The sequence below is a fragment of the Marmota marmota genome, unplaced genomic scaffold, assembly GCF_001458135.2.
Source record: "Marmota marmota marmota unplaced genomic scaffold, marMar, whole genome shotgun sequence".
Classification (NCBI taxonomy): Eukaryota; Metazoa; Chordata; class Mammalia; order Rodentia; family Sciuridae; genus Marmota; species Marmota marmota.
The window spans coordinates 10,776,795-10,797,245 of NW_026000164.1; the positions used below are offsets into that span (position 1 = coordinate 10,776,795).

General features: G+C 35.9%; 1 pseudogene; it reads right to left on the reverse strand.

The window, feature by feature from the left end:
- Positions 1–4,991: 4,991 nt before the first annotated feature.
- LOC107149187 lies at positions 4,992–5,246 on the reverse strand (annotated as a pseudogene).
- Between the last annotated feature and the right edge of the window lie 15,205 nt (positions 5,247–20,451).

Here is a 20,451-nt window from a genome sequence, read left to right on the forward strand (position 1 = left end):
AAATAGTTGTTTTATTTGTTCTTTTTCCATTCTTATATGTCTTGTTCTTGTTCTAATGGATTGGATTAGGGCCTTTCACAGATTGGATAGTTGCAATAATATCTTTTAATACTTCTATCTTTAATGGAAATGCCATCTTATTCTTAATGATGTATTATAATCTTATAGATATTCTGAAGTTTAAAAATGTTTCTTCCATTTCTAGTGTGCTGAGAGGTGTTCTTAAATCATAAAAGGGTATTGAGTAAGTAATTATAGACATCCTATTTATATTATAGACATCCTATCCACTCTTGAATTACTTGATACATTTTATTACAATATATTCCTTTAATTCATTGTTGAATTTGATTCACTGATACAGCTTTTGTTTTTTTTTAAATTTTTTTAGATGTTGGTGGACCTTTATTTTATTCATTTATTTATGAGAATTGAACCCAGTGCCTCACACATGCTAGGCAAGCGCTCTACCACAGAGCCAGAACCCCAGCTCAGCTTTTTATTCTTGATGTTTATATTTGTATTCATAAATGAGATTAGTCTATAGCTCTCTTATGCAATTACACCCTAGTTTTGGCATCAGCGTTTTATTAGGTATTCGTATTATTAGAAAGAGCCGATCTGCTTTCCATTTTTTTTCCTTTATCTTGGACATTTTTTATGCCAGTCCAGAGAATATGTTTCTTGAAAGTTGTTTGAATGGACTTTAAGTAACTTTTAGTTTAAACCTTTTTTTTTTTTTGTACAGGGACACTCGACCAGTGAGCCACATCCTCAGGCCTGTTTTGTATTTTTGCTTAGCGCTTCGCCCTTGCTGAGGCTGGCTTTGAACTCATGATTCTCCTTTGCCAGCCTCCTGAGCTACAGGGATTACAGGCATGAGCTACTGTGCCTGCGCCCGGCTACTTTAAACCTTTTTGAGTGAACTTTAGATATGGATGTTGTGTACCACATTTGTTTGGGGTTTGGTTTTTGAGCCTACTGCCTTTTTTTTTTTTTTAAATGAATTAGTTTATCCCATTTATATTTTGTTGGTAGGGCAGTTTTCACATATTTTTTTCGTTCAGGCCTTTGTTTTTTTCTCCTATGGATTTATATACGTGCATGTGTGTATGTGCACTTGTTTCCCATCTAGTAATTTTTGGTGGTTTATAAGTCTTAGTAATTCTGCTAACTATCTTTATAGATGTAATATCTTTAAACCTCTATTTCTTGATTTGCCAAGATGTTGAGAGCCACAGCCGAAGGGGCCCCAGCAAACTTCCAGCTGCCGCCTGATGATTGGCTCACAGCGGCCCCAGCAACATCTAGCTGATTGGCTTCTCTGCGGTGATGCTCATTGGGCTGTTTCCCTGCCCTTTCAGACCACGGAGCTGCTCATTGGGGGACTTTTTTGGCTCCGCCCACGTGACCCAGCCAATCGGCCTCAAGAGCAGGAGGATTGTGGGAGGTGGGGAGAAGCTTGGGTGGGAGAGAGAGGCTTGTGGGAAGCCGGTGGTGGCAGTTGGGGCTCTGAGGGTTTTCCTGAGGAGCTGTGTGGTGTGGTGTGTGTGGTTCTAAAAATAAAGTTAGTTTCTTTTGACAAGTGGCTCCTGAATTGTGCCCAGCCAGACTGCGGCATTAAGATAATCAGGATTCTCTTAATCCTTTGTTATTAAAGATAGGAAAATTAAAGCACTTGTACTTTCCCTACCTCCATCTACCCTTTTACCTCTTCATATAGGAGATAAACCTTGTTTTTGTTTTTTTTTTAAGAGAGAGAGAGAGAGAGAGAGAAAGAAAGAATTTTAATTTTTTTTTTTTTAGTTTTCCGCGGACACAACATCTTTGTATGTGGTGCTGAGGATCGAACCTGGGCCGCACGCATGCCAGGCAAGCGAGCTACTGCTTGAGCCACATCCCCAGCCCAAGAGATAAACCTTGTTAATGATTTATTATTGTCATTTGTTTTGTACTTTATACCTAAGTCTCAAAGTGATGTGTTTAAATGGAATTAATGTTTACCTTTAATTCTTTAAAATCCTGGATTCTTAATTTCTGATTTTTACTATTTATTCATCTTTTCATCAGCTGAATTATACTGTCAAATAAGTTTAGATCAGCTGGGCGCGGAGGTGCCCAGTGACTCAGGAGGCTGAGACAGAAGGATTGAAAGTTGGAGGCCAGCCTCAGCAGTTTAGCAAGGGACTAAGCAACTTGGCAAGATCTTGTCTCAAAATATAAAGGACTTGGTAAACGTCACTGTGTTCAATTCCCTGTACAAAAAAAAAAAAAAATTTAGATTGATTTTTATGGTCTTAGTACTTACGTAAAAGTGGGCAACTATAAAATTGTCAGATAGTGTATTTTTCTGCTGAATTTTGTAGATACTTTTTCATAAACTTTTTTCTTCTAGATTAAGTATTACTGAATAGAGAAGATGTAAGATGAGCCTGAACGCTGTTTTCTATTCTTAGTTACCAAATGTACTAACTTCTCCAGCGTCAAACTTTCTGGTACTGGTACATTCATTATTTTTTGTTCATCATGTACATCATTTAATTATATGTTAGATGTTCTTTATCTTCAGTAATTAGCATTATTTCACATTTTAACTCTTTATTCTTTTCATTAACTTAAATGTGGCTTTTTTTTCCTCCCTCACACTTACCTTCTATGTTCCTAACAAGTGTTTATTCCATTTCTTGTTATTTTCAGTATGACTTTCCTATCTTCATTTATTTCTCTAACCTGCTAATTTACTTTTTAAAAATATATATATTTTTTAGTTGTAGATGGACACAACACCTTTATTTTATTTTTATGTGGTGCTAAGGATCAAACCCAGTGCCTCACACATGCCAGACAAGTGTGCTACCACTGAGCCACAACCCCAGCCCCTCCTAATTTATTTTTTTCTTTTTCATCTGTTCCTCAATCTTTCTTTTTAAACTTTTTTTCTTTAAAAAAAAGTGGATTTAATAGTGGTAGTTGGGGCTGTATCAGACAGTTTGTTTCCCTGACACAGACATCTGCTATACATTTTATCTGCCTTTTGCCTATTATGTTCCCATCCTCCTCCTCCACTACTTTTGTTGGGGCAGGGATGTTAAAATTTCTAAACATAGGCCCCATGCTGGATCCTTCATTGTTCATCTGTCTCCTTTAAGTAGACTACTTCTATTTGAGCCTCTCTGCTCAAGAATGCTGTGGGGAACACCAGGGAGAGTGAACCCAGACAGGTCAAGCTTTTTACAGACATCTTGTCTCAGAAAGCTTCCTCAACAAATCTATTATGTTCTCATCACTCCTTTTAAAAAATCTTTCTTCCCCTTACTGCCATTTTGGGCCAAGCCAGTCAGTCAGGATGAAGAATCCACTCAGGCAAGAGATAGGTTCGGATTATAGTAAAGCTTGATAATAGATTGCTGTTTAACAAATTGACATTCATTTTTATTCTGCTCAGCTGACATTGACTTTTTAATCATTTATATGTAATCATCAACAGTCATTCTTACTAAGGAATTGATTCCCATTAGAAGAACAATATTAAAGAAACTTACTTTTGTTTAAATTAGAATTTTCTAAACCTTGTTGACTTGGAGCATTGCTTGTGCGTATGTGATAACATACTATGAAACATTTAGGGAAATGCTATTTAATACCAAACTCTTGTGCTTCTTCTCAAGCATGTTTTTTTCTGCCTCTGGCCTGGAATGCTCTCTAACTTCATCTTCCCATCACCAGGGCCCCTTACCCCCAGTGATTTATGGGAGACAATTGGAAATTGTATATATATGTATATGTATGTGTGTGTGTGTGTGTGTGTGTGTGTGTGTGTGTGTGTATATATATATATATATATATATATATATAGTAGGTGGACACAATACCTTTATTTTGTTTTTTAAATATTTATTTATTTATTTTTAGTTGGACACAATACTTTTATTTATTTATTTTTATGTGGTGCTGAGGATCAAACCCAGTACCTCATGCATGCCAGGCAAGAGCTCTCTTACTGAACAGCCCCAGCCCCTGGAAATGTTCTGATGATCATAATGACTAGAGAATGCTTGTCACTCAATGCCATAGGCCGGGGAATGCAGTTGCCCCACCCAAAGTACCACTCATATACCCCTTGGAGGAACACTGAACTCATCAACTTTTACTCAGTCTTTTATAACTCAGTTCTGGTTATCTTTTCCAGAAGCTTTCTCTAACTTCTTTTGTCTCCTCCCCACACTACCTCCATCCCTACTCCTCTTTCATCCTGCTTGAACTCTTGTGACATTTTATATACACTAGATTACTGAAGTAAGTTTTTTACAATATAGTTGTCTAGAAATGTGTAATTCACCCTCACTATGGGAGCTCAAGTTTTTCATGGTAGAGATTTTTTGTGACATTGGTTCATGACAAATATCTTTCTAAAAAAATGCATGTTACTTGACATTAATGAATGAGTTGTACTTTTAATATAAATTAGAAGTGTGGTATTACTCTTAAAAAACTATGCTTTCTTATACTGCACTGATAATATTGTATAATAATAATCTCACTAAAAGTATGCTTTTTTTTCAGATATGGATGATAGAATTTAGAGTAGTGTTTTGTTTTGATTTTAACCTTGTCTACACATTGGAAAAACTGGAAGAACTTTTAAAAAAAATTTTTTTTAATGTATATCCTTTGTGTATTTTAGCACATTTTACCTTTAAAACAAATTTTGTACAATATGTCAGTGTATCTCTAAGTAGTTGAACAGTGTTTTAAAAAAACAAAAAAAAAGCTAAGTATATACCGAAGCCGCAAGACTTAGTTTCATGCCATTATCATCTGACTACTGAGGAAAAAAGACCTGAATTACAATAACCCATCTCAGCAAAATTTTCCAATTAAAATTAGAAGGGCTTCAATTTACAAATCTTTTGAAAGATCATCCTGAACATCAGAACATCCTGTTAATATAATTAACAACAAACCACAATTTTGCTATATGGAAGAACTTTCTACTGGTCTTTCAATTCCTTCAGCCTTCTAATTGCAGAGTTGACTGTGATGGCAGAAGTGGTGTTGTAGGTCCAGGACCACCAGCCACAGTTTTCATGCAGGAACCACAGTGCCAGATCCCCACAGCCCGACTCTTCATCTTGGTTTTGCCTCAAGGAACATGTATACTTGGCGTGCTGGCTGATTTTAATTTTCTTCACCATTTTCCGGAGGGAGGCACCGACGATTTCGACTTTCTTAGTGCGTTTAGCCATGTCACCGCCACTTAGGCCCGAGACTAAAGAGGAAAAGATGTTTTGCACAGGCGCAATTTAGGCGGGGGAAGAACTTTAAAAAGTGCAGGTACCTATGTCCTATTCTCAGAGATTCTGGTGTTTGAGAGTAAGTCCCTCAAGTGATTTTTAATCTGTAGTAGGTATTGAAAACTATCATTTTATGAGCCACTGATGTACAACATTTTGGAAATTCAGAAAACAGAAGACTGAGAAGCTACTAAATTACTGAAACAATGAAAAGAGTAGGGGATTCTAACTTACAAAAAATACTAAACAGAGCTTGTGAGTTCTTCTGAGGGCAAGGAACTTGTCAGTTTTGTTCAGCTCAGCTCTCAGATCAAGTCTGAGCACAAGTAGAGATTTGGTAAATATTGACTGAATAAAAGCATATCATTGGTTTAGTTAAAAGATAGTTGCTGAAGAACTATAGAAATCAGTCATACACAAAAATATTTTGCAATGATACAGTGCCACTTTAATTTTATAATTAGTCAAATTAAGAACTCAGTATTTAATTCACTTGTTATTTCAGTTCATCTCATTATTTACTTTGTGCCAGGCACTGAAGCCCATGTGATTCTCAGATCAACTTAATGAAGTTTGTATCATTCAAAGAATGATAGGGATACTGACACTTGAGGGCTGAGTAACTTGCCCAAAGTTGCGTAGCTAAGTGGCAAAGCAGCAATTCTGATTTTAAAGCCTATGTTCTTAACTAATATATTGGATCATAAGTCTTCACAACAACTCCAAGAGTTAGATATGATAATCCCATTTTGTTAGATGAAGTTTGTTTAGAAAGGTTATGCAACTTGCCTAGGGGCACACTGCTTAAGTGGAAGATCTGGTATTTGGATCCAGACATTCTGACTCCAGAGGTCATGCTTGTAACCACTGTGCTGTTGGAGCCTCCTCACTTAGTAATGTTTAATGTACAGCCACCCCTTTTTGTGAGGTTTTTAACCACAGTTGTTCACAGTTTTTCTGTTGGTTTTATAACTTCGGGCGTCTTCACTGGTTTTCTACAGATGGTTTTCAATGTGGATTTTTATCTTGGTTCAGATAAGTACCTTGGGCATGCTATTCCTGGAGAATTAAAACATTACTAGGTTCTTTTCATTCTTATTTTCTATTTTCTTTTAGTGATTCTAAATTAGATTTTTCCTCTGCCCTAGGGATTGAACCCAGTGGCATACTACCACTGAGCTACATCTCCAGACCTTTTGATATTTTTTATTTCAAAGATAGGTTCTTGCTAAGTTGCTAAAGATGGCATTAAACTTGTGATTCTCCTGCCTCAATATCCCAAGTAGCTGGGAGTACAGGCAAGCTACTGTAACTTATCTTTGAATTAGAATTTTAATAAACTTGTTTGTATTAATGCAGTCTTTTTGTAAACTTCAGTTGTTTGAATCAGTAGTCTTCACACTTAAATTTTGTGCCCTATTAGCAAAAAGAATTTGAACACATTATTTCCACTCTATATTTGTTTTGTGTCTAACACTATATAAAATCATGATCATACATTATAAAATTTGAACATTTATTAGCATTTTTTTAAAGCTAAACTAAAAAGAAAACAAGTTTGAAATTGTTATTGACTTTGTCCATCTTTGGGTTTATATGCTAAGTCATAACATAATCCTTAGGGCAAGTGTCGTCATTACAATACTGATACAAATTCATATTTTAAATAATCGAGTTAATTTTTTTAATATTTATTATTTTTTAGTTGTAGTTGGACACATTATCTTTATTTCATTCTTATGTGGTGCTGAAGATTGATCTCAGGACCTCAACGTGCTAGGCGAGCGCTCTACTGCTGAGCCACAATCCCAGTCCTAGAGGTAATTTTTTTTAATGATCCAGTTTCTTATCAGATCTGATTAGATCAGGGTTTCTCAATCTTGACACTGTTGATGTTTTTTTTGTTTGTTTGTTTGTTTGTTTTTGTTTTGTTTAAAGAGAGAGAAAGAGAATTTTTTTAATATTTATTTTTTTAGTTTTTCAGTGGACACAACATCTTTATTTTATTTGTATGTGGTGCTGAGGATCGAACCCAGGCCACGTGCATGCCAGGCAAAGTGCGTTACCGCTTGAGCCACATCCCCAGCCCACTATTATGTTTTGAGCTGGATAATTCTTGGTTGTGGAGGACTATCCTGTGAATTGTAAGACGTTTAGCAAATGCCATGGCTTCTATCCACTAGGTGCCAGTAGTACTCTTCTTCCAATAGAGACATCAGAACAGTGGATTATAGGGGCTGGGTTGTGGCTCAGTGGTAGAGTGCTCACCTAGCATGCACGAGGCACTGGGTTCGATCCTCAGCAACACATAAATATAAAATAAAAATATGGTGTCCACCTAAAACTTAAAAATAAATATTAAAAATAAAAAGAAGAATGGATTATAGTGCAATGGCCAGAGCTGTGGTCTATAGTATAAGTAAGTATGGGGTGTTGGCCAGCTTTGTATCTAGTAATGTATTCATCTAGAAAACAAAGAAAATCAGGTTTGCATATTTAATATTTACATGGGTACCCTCCTTTGGGTCTCTAGAGACTTTCAGGTGTCTCTTGGGAACAAAATCACCCCTGGTTGAGAACTACGATTGGATTGGATTGGATTGTGGACTTTTGTCCTGCATTATGACCAACAAATAGCTCGTACTAGGAACAGGCGAAGCATTGGCTTTGACTTTTGCTGGAGCAATAGCGTTATCTTCAACACTATTCATTTATAGGAATGATCTTAAGTTACTTGCCATTCTATAAGGTTTTGGTAAAACTCAATATAATCCATACATTTACTTAACTCAGTCTGTGGGAATCAAAGTATGCTCACAATAAGAGTTATGTGCAAGAAGAAAGCAACACTGTCAAGTGCTCTGCTGTATGGAACACCCAGTCTTCAGTGTGCTTCTTGACCATATGGGACATGTTCCTCTGATATTAGCCCCAGGGGTGTGAATGTTAAAAGCTGGTTTTTTTTTTTCCCTTTAATTGTCTAGATGAATACATTACTAAATAATGTAACCAGCCAACACCCCCAATAAAGAGTGCTCTCAGGAGTGTGTATACTTTTTATAGACTACAGCTTTGACCATTCCACTACTGTTCAGTTCATGTCATTTCAGCAGTAGTATTCAAAAGGAAATAGGTGTGATGGCACACACCTATAATCCCAGCAAATGAGGCTGAGGCAGGAAGTTCAAGGCCTCCACAGCTTAGCAAGGCCCTAAGCAATTTAGTGAGAACCTGTCTCAAAATAAAAAATTAAAAGGGCTGGGAATGTGGCTCAGGGTGTAAGCACCTTTGGGTTCAATCCCCAATACAAAGAAGAAGAAAAAAGAAAGGGAAAAATAATTGAAGCTCTCTGAATTGACTTCCACCTGGGTTCATCAGGTTAGCTGATGTTCTCCATTTAAAAAAAAAAAAAAATTGCTGCATGTTAGGTGTTATTCATATTTAAAAGAAGATACTTGGAATGAATGCTTGTTTTATAGTTTCAAGTTTACATAAAATGCTTAAGGTCTAGGCTTGCCATTTCTTCTTTTTTTATATATTTATTTTTTAGGTGTAGATGGACACAACATAATATCTTTATTTTTATGTGGTGCTGAGGATCGAACCCGGGCCCTGCCCATGCTAGTCACAATCCCAGCCCTATTGCCATTTCTTTATTCTTTAACTTATGACCTTTTCAGTTAACCAATCACCAGACATAATTACTTTGATTAAAGGGATTTCTTTTGTATCATATCAGCGTTGGACTTGTGATCATTTACTTTAGAGTTAGAATGATAGTTTCTTTCAGCAACATATTTATCTGGTCAACTAAATTCAGAGCTGAATTATTACACAAAAAGTTTTCACAGTTCCTCTTTTGGAATAGTCATATACTCTAAGAATATTGACTTTCTCCTTGCTGCCTTACAGGTAAGAGTATTGGATCTATCAGCAGCTCAGACCTGGTTACTTCTTGGCTATAATTGTAGCATGCTTTTCATGAGATTCCCTGCCTCAAGTACTTCTCGGACTTGTTGGTTAACCTAAACATTATTGCCAGAGTAAACATCTTAAAGTATCATGCTTAATCCAATCAAAAGCCATTTGTAGCAATAAAAACTGCATTAAACAATTTTACTATATGTGATTTGCTTAGATGTGGTCTCTGTAATCAGGAAATCTCTATTAATCATCAAAATACATACATATACACATACAAACACACATATATCCTAAATTGTGATATATGCCAAAAGAAAAAATATGGAGTGTTATGAGAATGTAATGAGTATCTAATATAGATTGAGAGAAGCGTGAGGGAAAGTCTTCTGAGAAAGTGAGATTTAAACTCTGAAGGAACTCTCTTTGTTTAGAAAAGTGCTGGGTGAAGAGTGTTCCAGGAAGAAGGATTAAAATGTGTGAATGGGTGGGGGGGGCTGGTGTTATGGCTCAGTGGTAGAGCACTTGCCTAGCATGTGTGAGGCACTGGGTTCCATCCTCAGTACCACATAAAAATAAATAAAATAACTAAAAAAAAATTTAATGTGTGAATCTGTGGTTGTGCTTACTGAATACAGGGTGGAGAGAATAGTATGTAATGAAGCAGAAGGCAGGCAGAGATGATATCTTGTAAGATCTTAATTTCTATACTACAAAGTTTAAGTTTTATTCTGATTGGGAAGGCTTTAAAGTGTGTAAGTGATAGAAGTGAGTAAAGTATGTGTTTTAGGGATTTTACTGTGGAAAATGGAGGAGAGTTGAATAGGAATAGTGCAAAACAAGTAAGGGAACCAATTAGGATAGAGTAATGACAGTAAACAAGGTAACTCAAGAAGTGATTGATTAACTCATCAAAAACTCGTCACAAGCATGAGCAGAATAACATTTGGAATAAACTTATGCAAGCCCATCTAATAGTAGTATTGTAAGGAATTGAAACAAGTAGTGCTGACCATTTATTTGGTCCTTGTCTCCAAAGTAAAATCTAAACTCCACTGAAGGTTTTTCAGCCAACATTTATTTCTTTATCTTCTCCTAAACTCTTACATATGCAATAGCCAAACCAAACTTTTAAACCTAGTTATTATGAACATACACTATACCTTGATGCCTCTAATAATTGTTTCCTGTGACAGTCAATCTGATAACCATGAAAGATAGTAAATAAATAATAGGTAGTGTATATAGTGTGGACAAACTGGACAAGGGGATTAGGTGTGTGTGTGTGTGTGTGTGTAGTAAGAGGAAGGATGAATTGGTTTAGCATCAGTATTTTGCTTGTGAAAATTAAAGACCTATAGTATATGAACCATAGGGTTATTTCTAAAATATGTATAAAGTTACATAATACAAATGGATAAAAGTATTGAAAATTCTGCTTAAGCGTTAAAGTAGTATGACATAAATTGATCTACCAAAAATAATCACAAAACTTCGTCTAAGAATGAATAAGGCTTGCCTGACCCATGGTGGTCCACCCCTGTAATCTCAGTGGCTCAGGAGGCTGAGGCAGCAGGATTGAAAGTTCAAAGCCAGCCTCAGCAAAAGCTAGGCACTAAGCAACTCAGTGAGAACTTGTCTCTAAATAAAATACAAAATAGGGTTGGGGATGTGGCTCAGTGGCCAGGTGCCCCGGAGTTCAATCCCCGGAATCCCCCTTCCTACCAAAAAAGAATATATGATATTTATGATATATGAATATTACTTTAGAAAGTTTCCTTATAATTTGGCTTATTTTAAAAAGTGAATTTTAGTAAATAGATTTTATCTTTAAATTTAGTTAATATAGCTATAGTTATACAAACAGCTTTAATTGTATAAATTCTTCCCTTGTTTAATACTTGGTTTTGAAATGGGCAGGACTGTAATAATTAGAGTGTCTACACTTACCCATAGTTATGTGGCTTTAATTTTATACACAATTTAAACAGTTATAACTAGCTTTTTATTGGTCTTTTGTTTGTTAAACCAAAGCATATACAGTGAAGGGTGACTTCCATCCTGATAGACCTCTGACCTTATTTCCTGTGTGTAACCACTAGTCATGGTTTCTGTATGTCATTTCTAAATTTTTTTTGTACATAGCCAAGTGTTCATAGACTTTAAACTGACAGGAGTCATTTTTTTAAAGTGTATAACGGTACAGTTTAAGTTAATTGTGTACAGAGAAAATTTTGGTGATACTGTTCTTTTATGTTTTGTTTTTCATCTATATCTGATGAAGAGTTGAGGTTTGGATAATCAGAGGCAAAAAAAGTGAATCTGGTCATTTAAGCTTTTACTTTCAGATTTTAAAATCATTTAAATTCTGGATGCATCAGTTATATAAACTATATTGATTTAAGATTGTTCTTAATACTTCTGTCTTAAATTTAATCTTTATGTGCAATTATTTTACCTTTTTGATTATTAATGTTGTCTTGCCTTTTGTTTTCTTTTCTTCCCACCCTCCCTTCTTTCCTCTTTCTTCTCTCCCTCCTTTTCTTTTTCCCTTTCTTTTCATTTTCACTGTGGGCAGAACCCAGGGCCTTGCACATGCTAGGCAAGTACTCTACCACTATGTTACCCCCAGCCCTAGAGATTTATTTATTTATTTATTTGAGAGAGAGAGAATTTTTTAATATTTATTTTTCAGTTTTTGGTGGACACAGCCTCTTTATTTTATTTCTATGTGGTGCTGAGGATCGAACCCAGCGCCCCGCGCATGCCAGGTGAGTGTGTTACCGCTTGAGCCACATCCCCAGCCCAAGAGATTTATTTTTAATAAAGGTTTTTAACTATGAGTTCAATTTCCTTAATAGTTATAGGATCATTCATATTATTTGTACCACCTTCTGAGGACTTTATGTATGTGTCTTTGATTTTTGAGAAATTGGTTCATTTGTTCCCCAGGGTTTTGAATTTATATTTACTGATTTTTTTCATAATAATCTCTCTTTATGAACCTTCATATGAACCAGTCATATGGCTGTGGCTTATTCTTCTTTGATTATTAACAGTGGGAATTTTTGTCTGTTTATATCAGTCTTGCTAAATAATTATAAATTTTATTTGTTTTCAAAGAACAGCTTTTATTTTTATTATTATGCTTTTTCACTGATATCTGCTCTTTATTATTTCTATCTTGCTTCCTTGGGTTCTTTTTCAAATTTCTTCAGGTGGATTTGAGATCATTTTCACCCCAATAGTAGTATAAATTAAATGGGGCTTTTTGTTTGTTTTTGATATGGGGTCTTTCTCTGTTGCCCAGGCTAATCTCTAACTCATGCGCTTGAGTGATCCTCCTGCCTCAGCTTTCTGAATCACTGGAACTACAGGTGTGTGCCACTGTGCCTGGCTTAATGATATAAAGTTCATTTAATCACTAATTTAATTTAACAGATTCCTCTGCTCTTTTGATTGCAATTTTTTTTATGTTCTTGGTTTTTCTTAGATGTCTAGAGGTTATAGTGGAGGTTAAAAATGATCAGTATTAAAAAGTTAGAGTGGACTTTATCAATACTTAACTTATGTCCTGGACTCCTAAAACAAGGTCACTTATAAAAACTTAAATTGAGCATAGATATATCATTTATGGTAACTATGTTAATGTCTCTGAAAGTGGGTATTTTTAAAAATATTTATTTATTTATTTTAGTTTTAGGTTGACACAATATCTTTATTTTACATTTATGTGGTGCTGAGGATTGAACCCAGTGCATCATGCATGCTCGGCGAGCTCTCTACCACTGAGCCACAACCCCAGCCCAAGAAATGGGTATTGAATATAGGAATCTCTGGATTATTGGAAGAATGAGGCAGTCTTCACTTTAGAGAATTTGGGTACCATGTGGCTTGTGCCCTTTGTGGTAATCAGAATTTACTATGTGTAATTCTCTCTCTGGCCATATTGTCCAGACAGAACTTCTAAGGCTGATTACCTTTTTCCTCCAGATTTAGACCAGAAATAAGTGTTTGGGAGCAAAGACTGAAGAATTCTTGAAATTGTGATTTGTATCTATGACAACTTTGAGACTTTGTTTAAAAAATAGAAGGAAAGGAAGGGGCTGGGATTGTGGCTCAGCGGTAGAGCACTTGCCTAGCACGGGCGGGACCTGGGTTCAATCCTCAGCACCACATACAAATAAAGGCATTGTGTTGTGTCCATCTACACCTCAAAATAAATAAATAAATAAATAAATATGTTTTAAAAATAGAAGGAAAGGAAAAAAGGAAAAGGGAGTGGTTTTGACTTATATCTTATTAGGAAAGGAAAAGGGGGAAAATATTTTTAAAGAAAGTTTTGCCAGAATTTATCTGACTAGTGAATGACAGACACTTGTATTAGGTTCATAGTGAAGCATTGTAGTTTTCTCCTCTCTCTTTTGCTTTAGCTATATTCAAGAAGGCCAAATTGATAGCAGACTATTTGAATAATAGAGTAAAACTTTTTTCTCTAGTTACCTGAGTCAAAAGGGTGGTTTTACTAGAGGTTTGGAAGGACTTAAGATGCCAAGATTCTCTGGCACCTGGGAGTGATGTGTTATACTGCAGGTAGGGCCTTTTACTATTACTTATGAAAAGATAAGAACTATTATAAATAATCTATACTAATATTAGTCTAGGGCTGGGGTTGTGGCTCAGTGGTAGAGCACTTGCCTGGCGTGTGTGAGGCACTGGGTTCAATCCTCCGCCCCACATTAAAAAAATAAATAGAAATTCATCTGGAAAAATAAAAGACCCAGAATAGCAGAAACAATTCTAAGCAGGAAGAGTGAAACAGGCGGTATAGCGATACCAGATTTTAAACTATACTACAGAGCAATAGTAACAAAAACAGCATGGTACTGGTACCAAAACAGGCGGGTAGACCAATGGTACAGAATAGAGGACACAGAGACAAATCCACAAAATTACAACTACCTTATATTAGACAAAGGTGCTAAAAGCATGCAATGGAGAAAGGATAGCATCTTCAACAAATGGTGCTGGGAGAACTGGAAATCCATATGCAACAAAATGAAATTGAATCCCTTTCTCTCACCATGCACAAAAGTTAACTCAAAATGGATCAAGGAGCTAGGAATCAAACCAGAAACTCTGCGTCTAATAGAAGAAAAAGTGGCCTTCATCTCCATCTTGTGGGGTCGGGCTCCAAATTCCTTAATAGGACACCTAAAATAGCACAAGAGTTAAAATCAAGAATCAACAAATGGGACATATTCAAACTAGAAAGTTTTTTCTCAGCAAGAGAAACAATAAGAGAGGTAAATAGGGAGCCTACATCCTGGGAACAAATTTTTACCCCTCACACTTCAGATAGAGCCATAATCTCCAGAGTATACAAAGAACTCAAAAAATTAAACAACAAGAAAACAAATAACCCAATCAACAAATGGGCCAAGGATCTGAACAGTCACTTCTCAGAGGAGGATATACAATCAGTCAACAAATACACGAAAAAATGCTCACCATCTCTAGCAATCAGAGAAATGCAAATTAAGAATGGCAGCCATTATGAAGTCAAACAATAATAAGTGCTGGAGAGGATGTGGGGAAAAGAGTACACTTGTACATTGCTGGTGGGACTGCAAATTGGTGCAGCCAATTTGGAAAGCAGTATGGAGATTCCTTGGAAAGCTGGGAATGGAACCACCATTTGACCCAGCTATTCCCCTTCTCGGACTATACCCAAAAGACCTAAAAAGAGCATATTACAGGGATACAGCTACATCAATGTTCATAGCAGCACAATTCACAATAGCTAGACTGTGGAACCAACCTAGATGCCCTTCAATAGATGAATGGATTTTTAAAATGTGGCGTTTATACACAGTGGAATATTATTCAACACTAAAAAATAACAAAATCATGGCATTTGCAAGGAAATGGATGGCATTAGAACAGATTATGCTAAGTGAAGTTAGCCAATCCCTAAAAAACAAATGCCGAATGTCTTCTTTGATATAAGGGGGGGCGACTCAAAACAGAGCAGGGAGGAAGAGCATGAGAAGAAGATTACCATTAAACAGGGATGAGAGGTGGGAGGGATTGGGAAAGAAAAGGGGAATTGCACGAAAGATGGAAGGAGACCCTCATTGTTATACAAAATTACACATAAGATGGTGTGTGGGGGAAGAAAGAAGAAAAAAAAAGAGAGATGTGTTACAGTAGATGGGGTAGAGAGAGGTGATGGGAGGGGAGGGGAGGGGACGGGGGGATAGGAAGGGTAGCAGAATACAACAGACTCTAGTATGGCAGTATGTAAAACGTGGCTGTATAACATATGATACTGCAATCTGTACACGTGGAAAAATAAGAATTCATACCCCATTTGAATCAAACGTATGATATGTCAAGATCATTGTAATGTTTTGAGCAACTAATAATAAATAAATAAATATTTGTAAACATAAATAAATAAAGGTATTGTATCCATATACAACTAAAAAATATTTTTTAAAAAGGTTTCTATTTATTTTTCAATTTTTATTTTCTTTCTTTTCTTTTCTTTTTTTTTTTTAAGACAAGGCATTCTCTGTTGCGCAAGCTGGCCCAGAACTTGGGGATTCAAGCAATCCTCCTTTTTCTTCCCTGTGTCTGTCTGGGACCAAAGACATGTATGATTGGAACCGTAGAAATGTACTTATCTTTTAAAAAAAGATAAATAACAACAACAAAAAGTTAATCTAAAGTAAGAATATACCTCTTAACATGTAAAGAATTCTTTTTGTACGCGAGTGAGCATGCACAATGCTTGGGATTTAATGCAAGCCCTTGTACATGCTAGCCAAGCACTTTACCACTGAGCTACACCCCCAAACCCAGTTAAGAAAGAAAGTCATTTTAATGGTTTAAACAGAATCAGAGTTTCAACAGATTTGAGAACAGTTGAGGTTCTCCATTACTGTCTTAACTGTTCTTTGTAACAGATTTGTAATCCTTATTACAGAATGTCTTCCAAATACTTGGCATTTGGTATTTTCTCCTACTATGCTGATAAGATGAAAACTTTTGATTATATCTCTTTAATCTCTACTGAGATGCTTATCACTTCAGATTTACCTACAGTGACAATTAATTGCTGTTTCATTTTATTCTCCTATCCTCCTCCTCCTCTTTCCTTTCTCCTTTTTTCTTTTCAATATCTGGGATTGAACTCGGGGTGCTTAATCACCAAGCTACATCCCCATCCCTTTTTGGGGGGTGGGCGGGGAGGACAGGGCCTTGTAAACTGCTGAGATTGGCTTTGAACTTGTGATCCTCCTGTTTTCAGCCTCTTGAGCTGCTGGGATTATAGCTGTTCACCAGTGAACCCAGCTTCCTTTTTTTTTTTTTTTTTATTGAATCTGTTCCGGTGTTGTATATTGCATATACCAAGTTTTGGTGAAAGTTATCTTGTGTTATAATTTTGACTTCCCTATTTATACTTAATAACTTGATTATGGATACTTGAATTTTGTTTCAATGCAGAATTATATTATCTTTCTGAAGGTATTTTAAAGTGGTAGTTAATACCAACAATGAATTTAACAGTTGAATAACAACAACATGAATATCCTTAATCGAGTTGTATGTGTGCTGACCATAACAACAACATCATACACACCTCCTGGACAACAGCAATTTTACCATGTCATCAGTTGTAAGATAGATTCTGGATTCCAAGCTGTTATAATTGGTGTGGGGAGCATCTCCAAGAAGGAGTAAGAAACAGTTTTCCTAAACTTCCAAATTTGTATCTCTCCAGCCAGACCTCTTACTTAATTCCAGATTTGTATATCTAGATCCCCTCCTCCTTTTTTTTTTTTTTATGTTTCCACTCTGATTGTTTAATAGACTTCTCAAGATGTTTAAAATTAATTTCCTCATTCTATATCCTGTGTCCCTACCCCCAACTCCAGTGCTGCTTCTGCATTATTTTGATCTGGGACTCTTACATCCTTTGCTTTATGCAGGTTAAGAACTTTAAAATCAAAAATTACTCCTTTCTATAATGCCCCACATTCAATTCATCAGCAAATTCTGTGGACTCCACTTTTATAATATACCCAGCATCTGATACTTCTTACCATCTCTGCCACTGTCAGTCTAATTTGTAAAAGGTTTTTACTTGGCAGTCACTTCCCACCTTTCACTGGGCAGTCATTTCCTGTCTGGTTTCTTGGCATCTATCTTTCCTCTCACTATGGTCCATTTTCAGTATAACAGCTAGAGTAATGCTTTAAAAACCCAAGTGTTCATGTCATTTTCTTTTAAAAAAAAATGACTTTATAGAGATCACATATCATATAAATCACCATGTAAAGTGTCCAGTTCAAAGGCCTTTAGTATATTAACAGAGTTGTACAGCAACCATCACCAAAATTAATGTCAGAATATTTTCATCTTCCCAAAAAGAAACTCCAAATGCTTTAACTGTCATCCCTTTTTATTCCTTTTTTTCCCCTTCATTCCTAGGCACCTACTAATTTATTTCTGTCTCCATAGATTTCCCTGTTCTCAGCATTTTATATAAGTGGGATTATACAATACTTGATCCTTTGTGACTAGCTTCTTTCACCTTAGTAGCAAGGTTTGTTCATGTTGGTATGTATCAATATTTTGTTTATCTTGTTGCCAAATAAAATTCTATTGAATGGATGCCCTATATTTTATTTATTCATTAGCTGATAAGCATTTGGACTATTTTTACATTTTGGCTATTATATGTAATACTGTTATGAAATACATATACAAGTATTTGGATGTTCTTTTGTGTGTTTATGTTCTTCCAACACAGTGATATTTTCTCTTGTGTAACAAACTACTGCAAAACATAGTGCTTAAAACAACTGCTATTTGAATCTATAATAGGCCTTTGTGTACCGTGCTAACCTTGGGGACTCAGTCATGTACCAGTTCTAGATATCCGGCTATTCTAGGATCACCTGAGTGGCACAGCTTGATTCTAGTAGACTAGCCCAGGTATGTTCTTCTACAGAGGTAAAAGAGCAAGCAAGTTCATTTGTTCAAGATGGCATATTTGCATTTTAAGCCTCTGCTTGGGTCATGTTTATTACTATCAGGTTGTAAGATATCACAAAAGTAAGTCACTTGGAAAAGCCCAGAATCAGAGTGGAAGGGATTGCTAAGTTACAGGTGTACCTATGAGGAAACCATTGATTGAGGTCATTAACACATTCAATCTGTCACACATACACCAGTTTTGCTCCTACCCTAATGCCTTTTGCATTTTTTTCCTCCTCTATTTGGATTTAATTTGTCTTTTTTACCTACATGATGAACTTGAATCCCCTTCCTTCACATCTCTCTCTCTCTCTCTCTTTTTTTTTTTTAGTTGTTGATTTACATTATGTTTATTTTTCTGTGGTGCTGAGAATCGAACTTGGTGCCTCACACGTGCTAGGTAAGCGCTCTACCCAGCCCGCTTCCTTCACATCTTTGGTCATACATCTTTTTAGTGAGACTCTCAAGTCTGACTGTGCTACAGAATTAATAGCCACTGCCCCCTCCTGCTCCTCAGCTATTTTTGTTTTCTCTTAACTTATCACCATCTGACATATGTTTATTTAGTGCTTATCTTCCCTCAACTAGAATGTGTGCTTTATGAGGTCAGGCAATTTGCTTTAGTTGCAGTATCTTCACTGCCTAGAACCTTGCTCATTGTATTTCTTGAGTAAAGGACTGAATCTACACAAATCCACTTTTGCTTAAATGCTTATTATCTTAAAGTTCTAACCTGCCTTCATAGTGTGAAACGTCTAGTGTGCTCTCTTGGTCAGCATACCTAATGATGATTTATTCATCTGCTTTTCATAAATGCTCATAGGCTGTGCAATATAAGTACAATTCTAAATTGTCTAACATGGTTCGAGTTTTTTTTAGCTCCCTGTTTACACATTTGTGAAACAGGATAATTATCCCAAACTTCATTGAGTTGTTGGGAGGAGCTGAATGAATTCATATAGACAAAGTATATGGTACAAAGTAAGCATTTCAGTAAAATTGGTACATCATCAGTTGTGTAATATTCCTAGCACCCACTCTAGAACAGTGAGAGATTATGACAGAGAGTATATGGCACAAGCTGGAGAAAGCTTGTATTAATGGAGGAATCTTGGAAAAATTGATAAAATCTTTGTAAAATCTTTGAAAACTGAATTTTTTGGGGGGGAGGGGAAAATACATTAAGCAAGTCAAAGATCCAGTTGCTATTTTTCTGTCCAATGTATAGTAATATTTTATCTTTAACATATTTAAATACTATGAAATGTTCTTCACAAAACATTGTTCTTTATTTTAGTATTTACCAAAAAAAAGGGAAAACTAATGAATATACCTTTTTAAAAAATATTTTTTTAGATGGTAGACCTTTATTTTATTCATTTAAAATAAAATAAAATGGTGGTGCTGAGAATCAAACCCAGTGCCTCACACATGCTAGGCAAGCTCTTTACCACTGAGCCACAGCCTCAGCCGCTGAATATAACTTTTTTAACTCCGTTGCTCTTGAGTTCTAGAAATACTATTCTAGAAGCATGGAGAAGAGGTAATTCATGCTGCTTGCCTTGGATGTTAAGACTTAATTTCTCATGGTACCCTAATTGAGAAAAAAACAAATACAACATCTTGACTAAGGTGTCTTCTACTTTTCTGGCTTACCTGTAGCCTATTACAGTACTTTTATGTGTGACTGAAGTAGAATCCTCTTGAATATGATTTCATGAATTTCCTCTCAGCTTAATCAAAATATAGAATTTTTGTAGAAAAAAGAATATTTTCACGTAGCCAGCACTTTTAAACTACCTGCTTCATGCTAGGCAGTATCCCTTGGAACTAGGAATAAAATAGTGATCAACATGGTGTAGATAGATCTCAACTTCACAGAACTCAGTCCTAATTGACTATTATGCCCCAGTTATTTACTTGTTAACATTGTTTTCCCACAGATATAAAATTTTTTAATAGTAAGGTATATTCTGGAATGGTGTCTCAGAGTTTGGGAAAAAAGAATATGCCGCAGTCTGGCTGGGCACAAAATAACCGAGCCACCACAAAAGCCTTGTAGATTCAAACATCAACTCTTTATTCTCGAACTGTCACGTTCTGGGAAAATTCACCTCCACCGGGCTCTGCATTCCAAATACTCTCTGAATCTGGCGAGAACTCAATGGGAACTCAAGGAGCGGGCGCC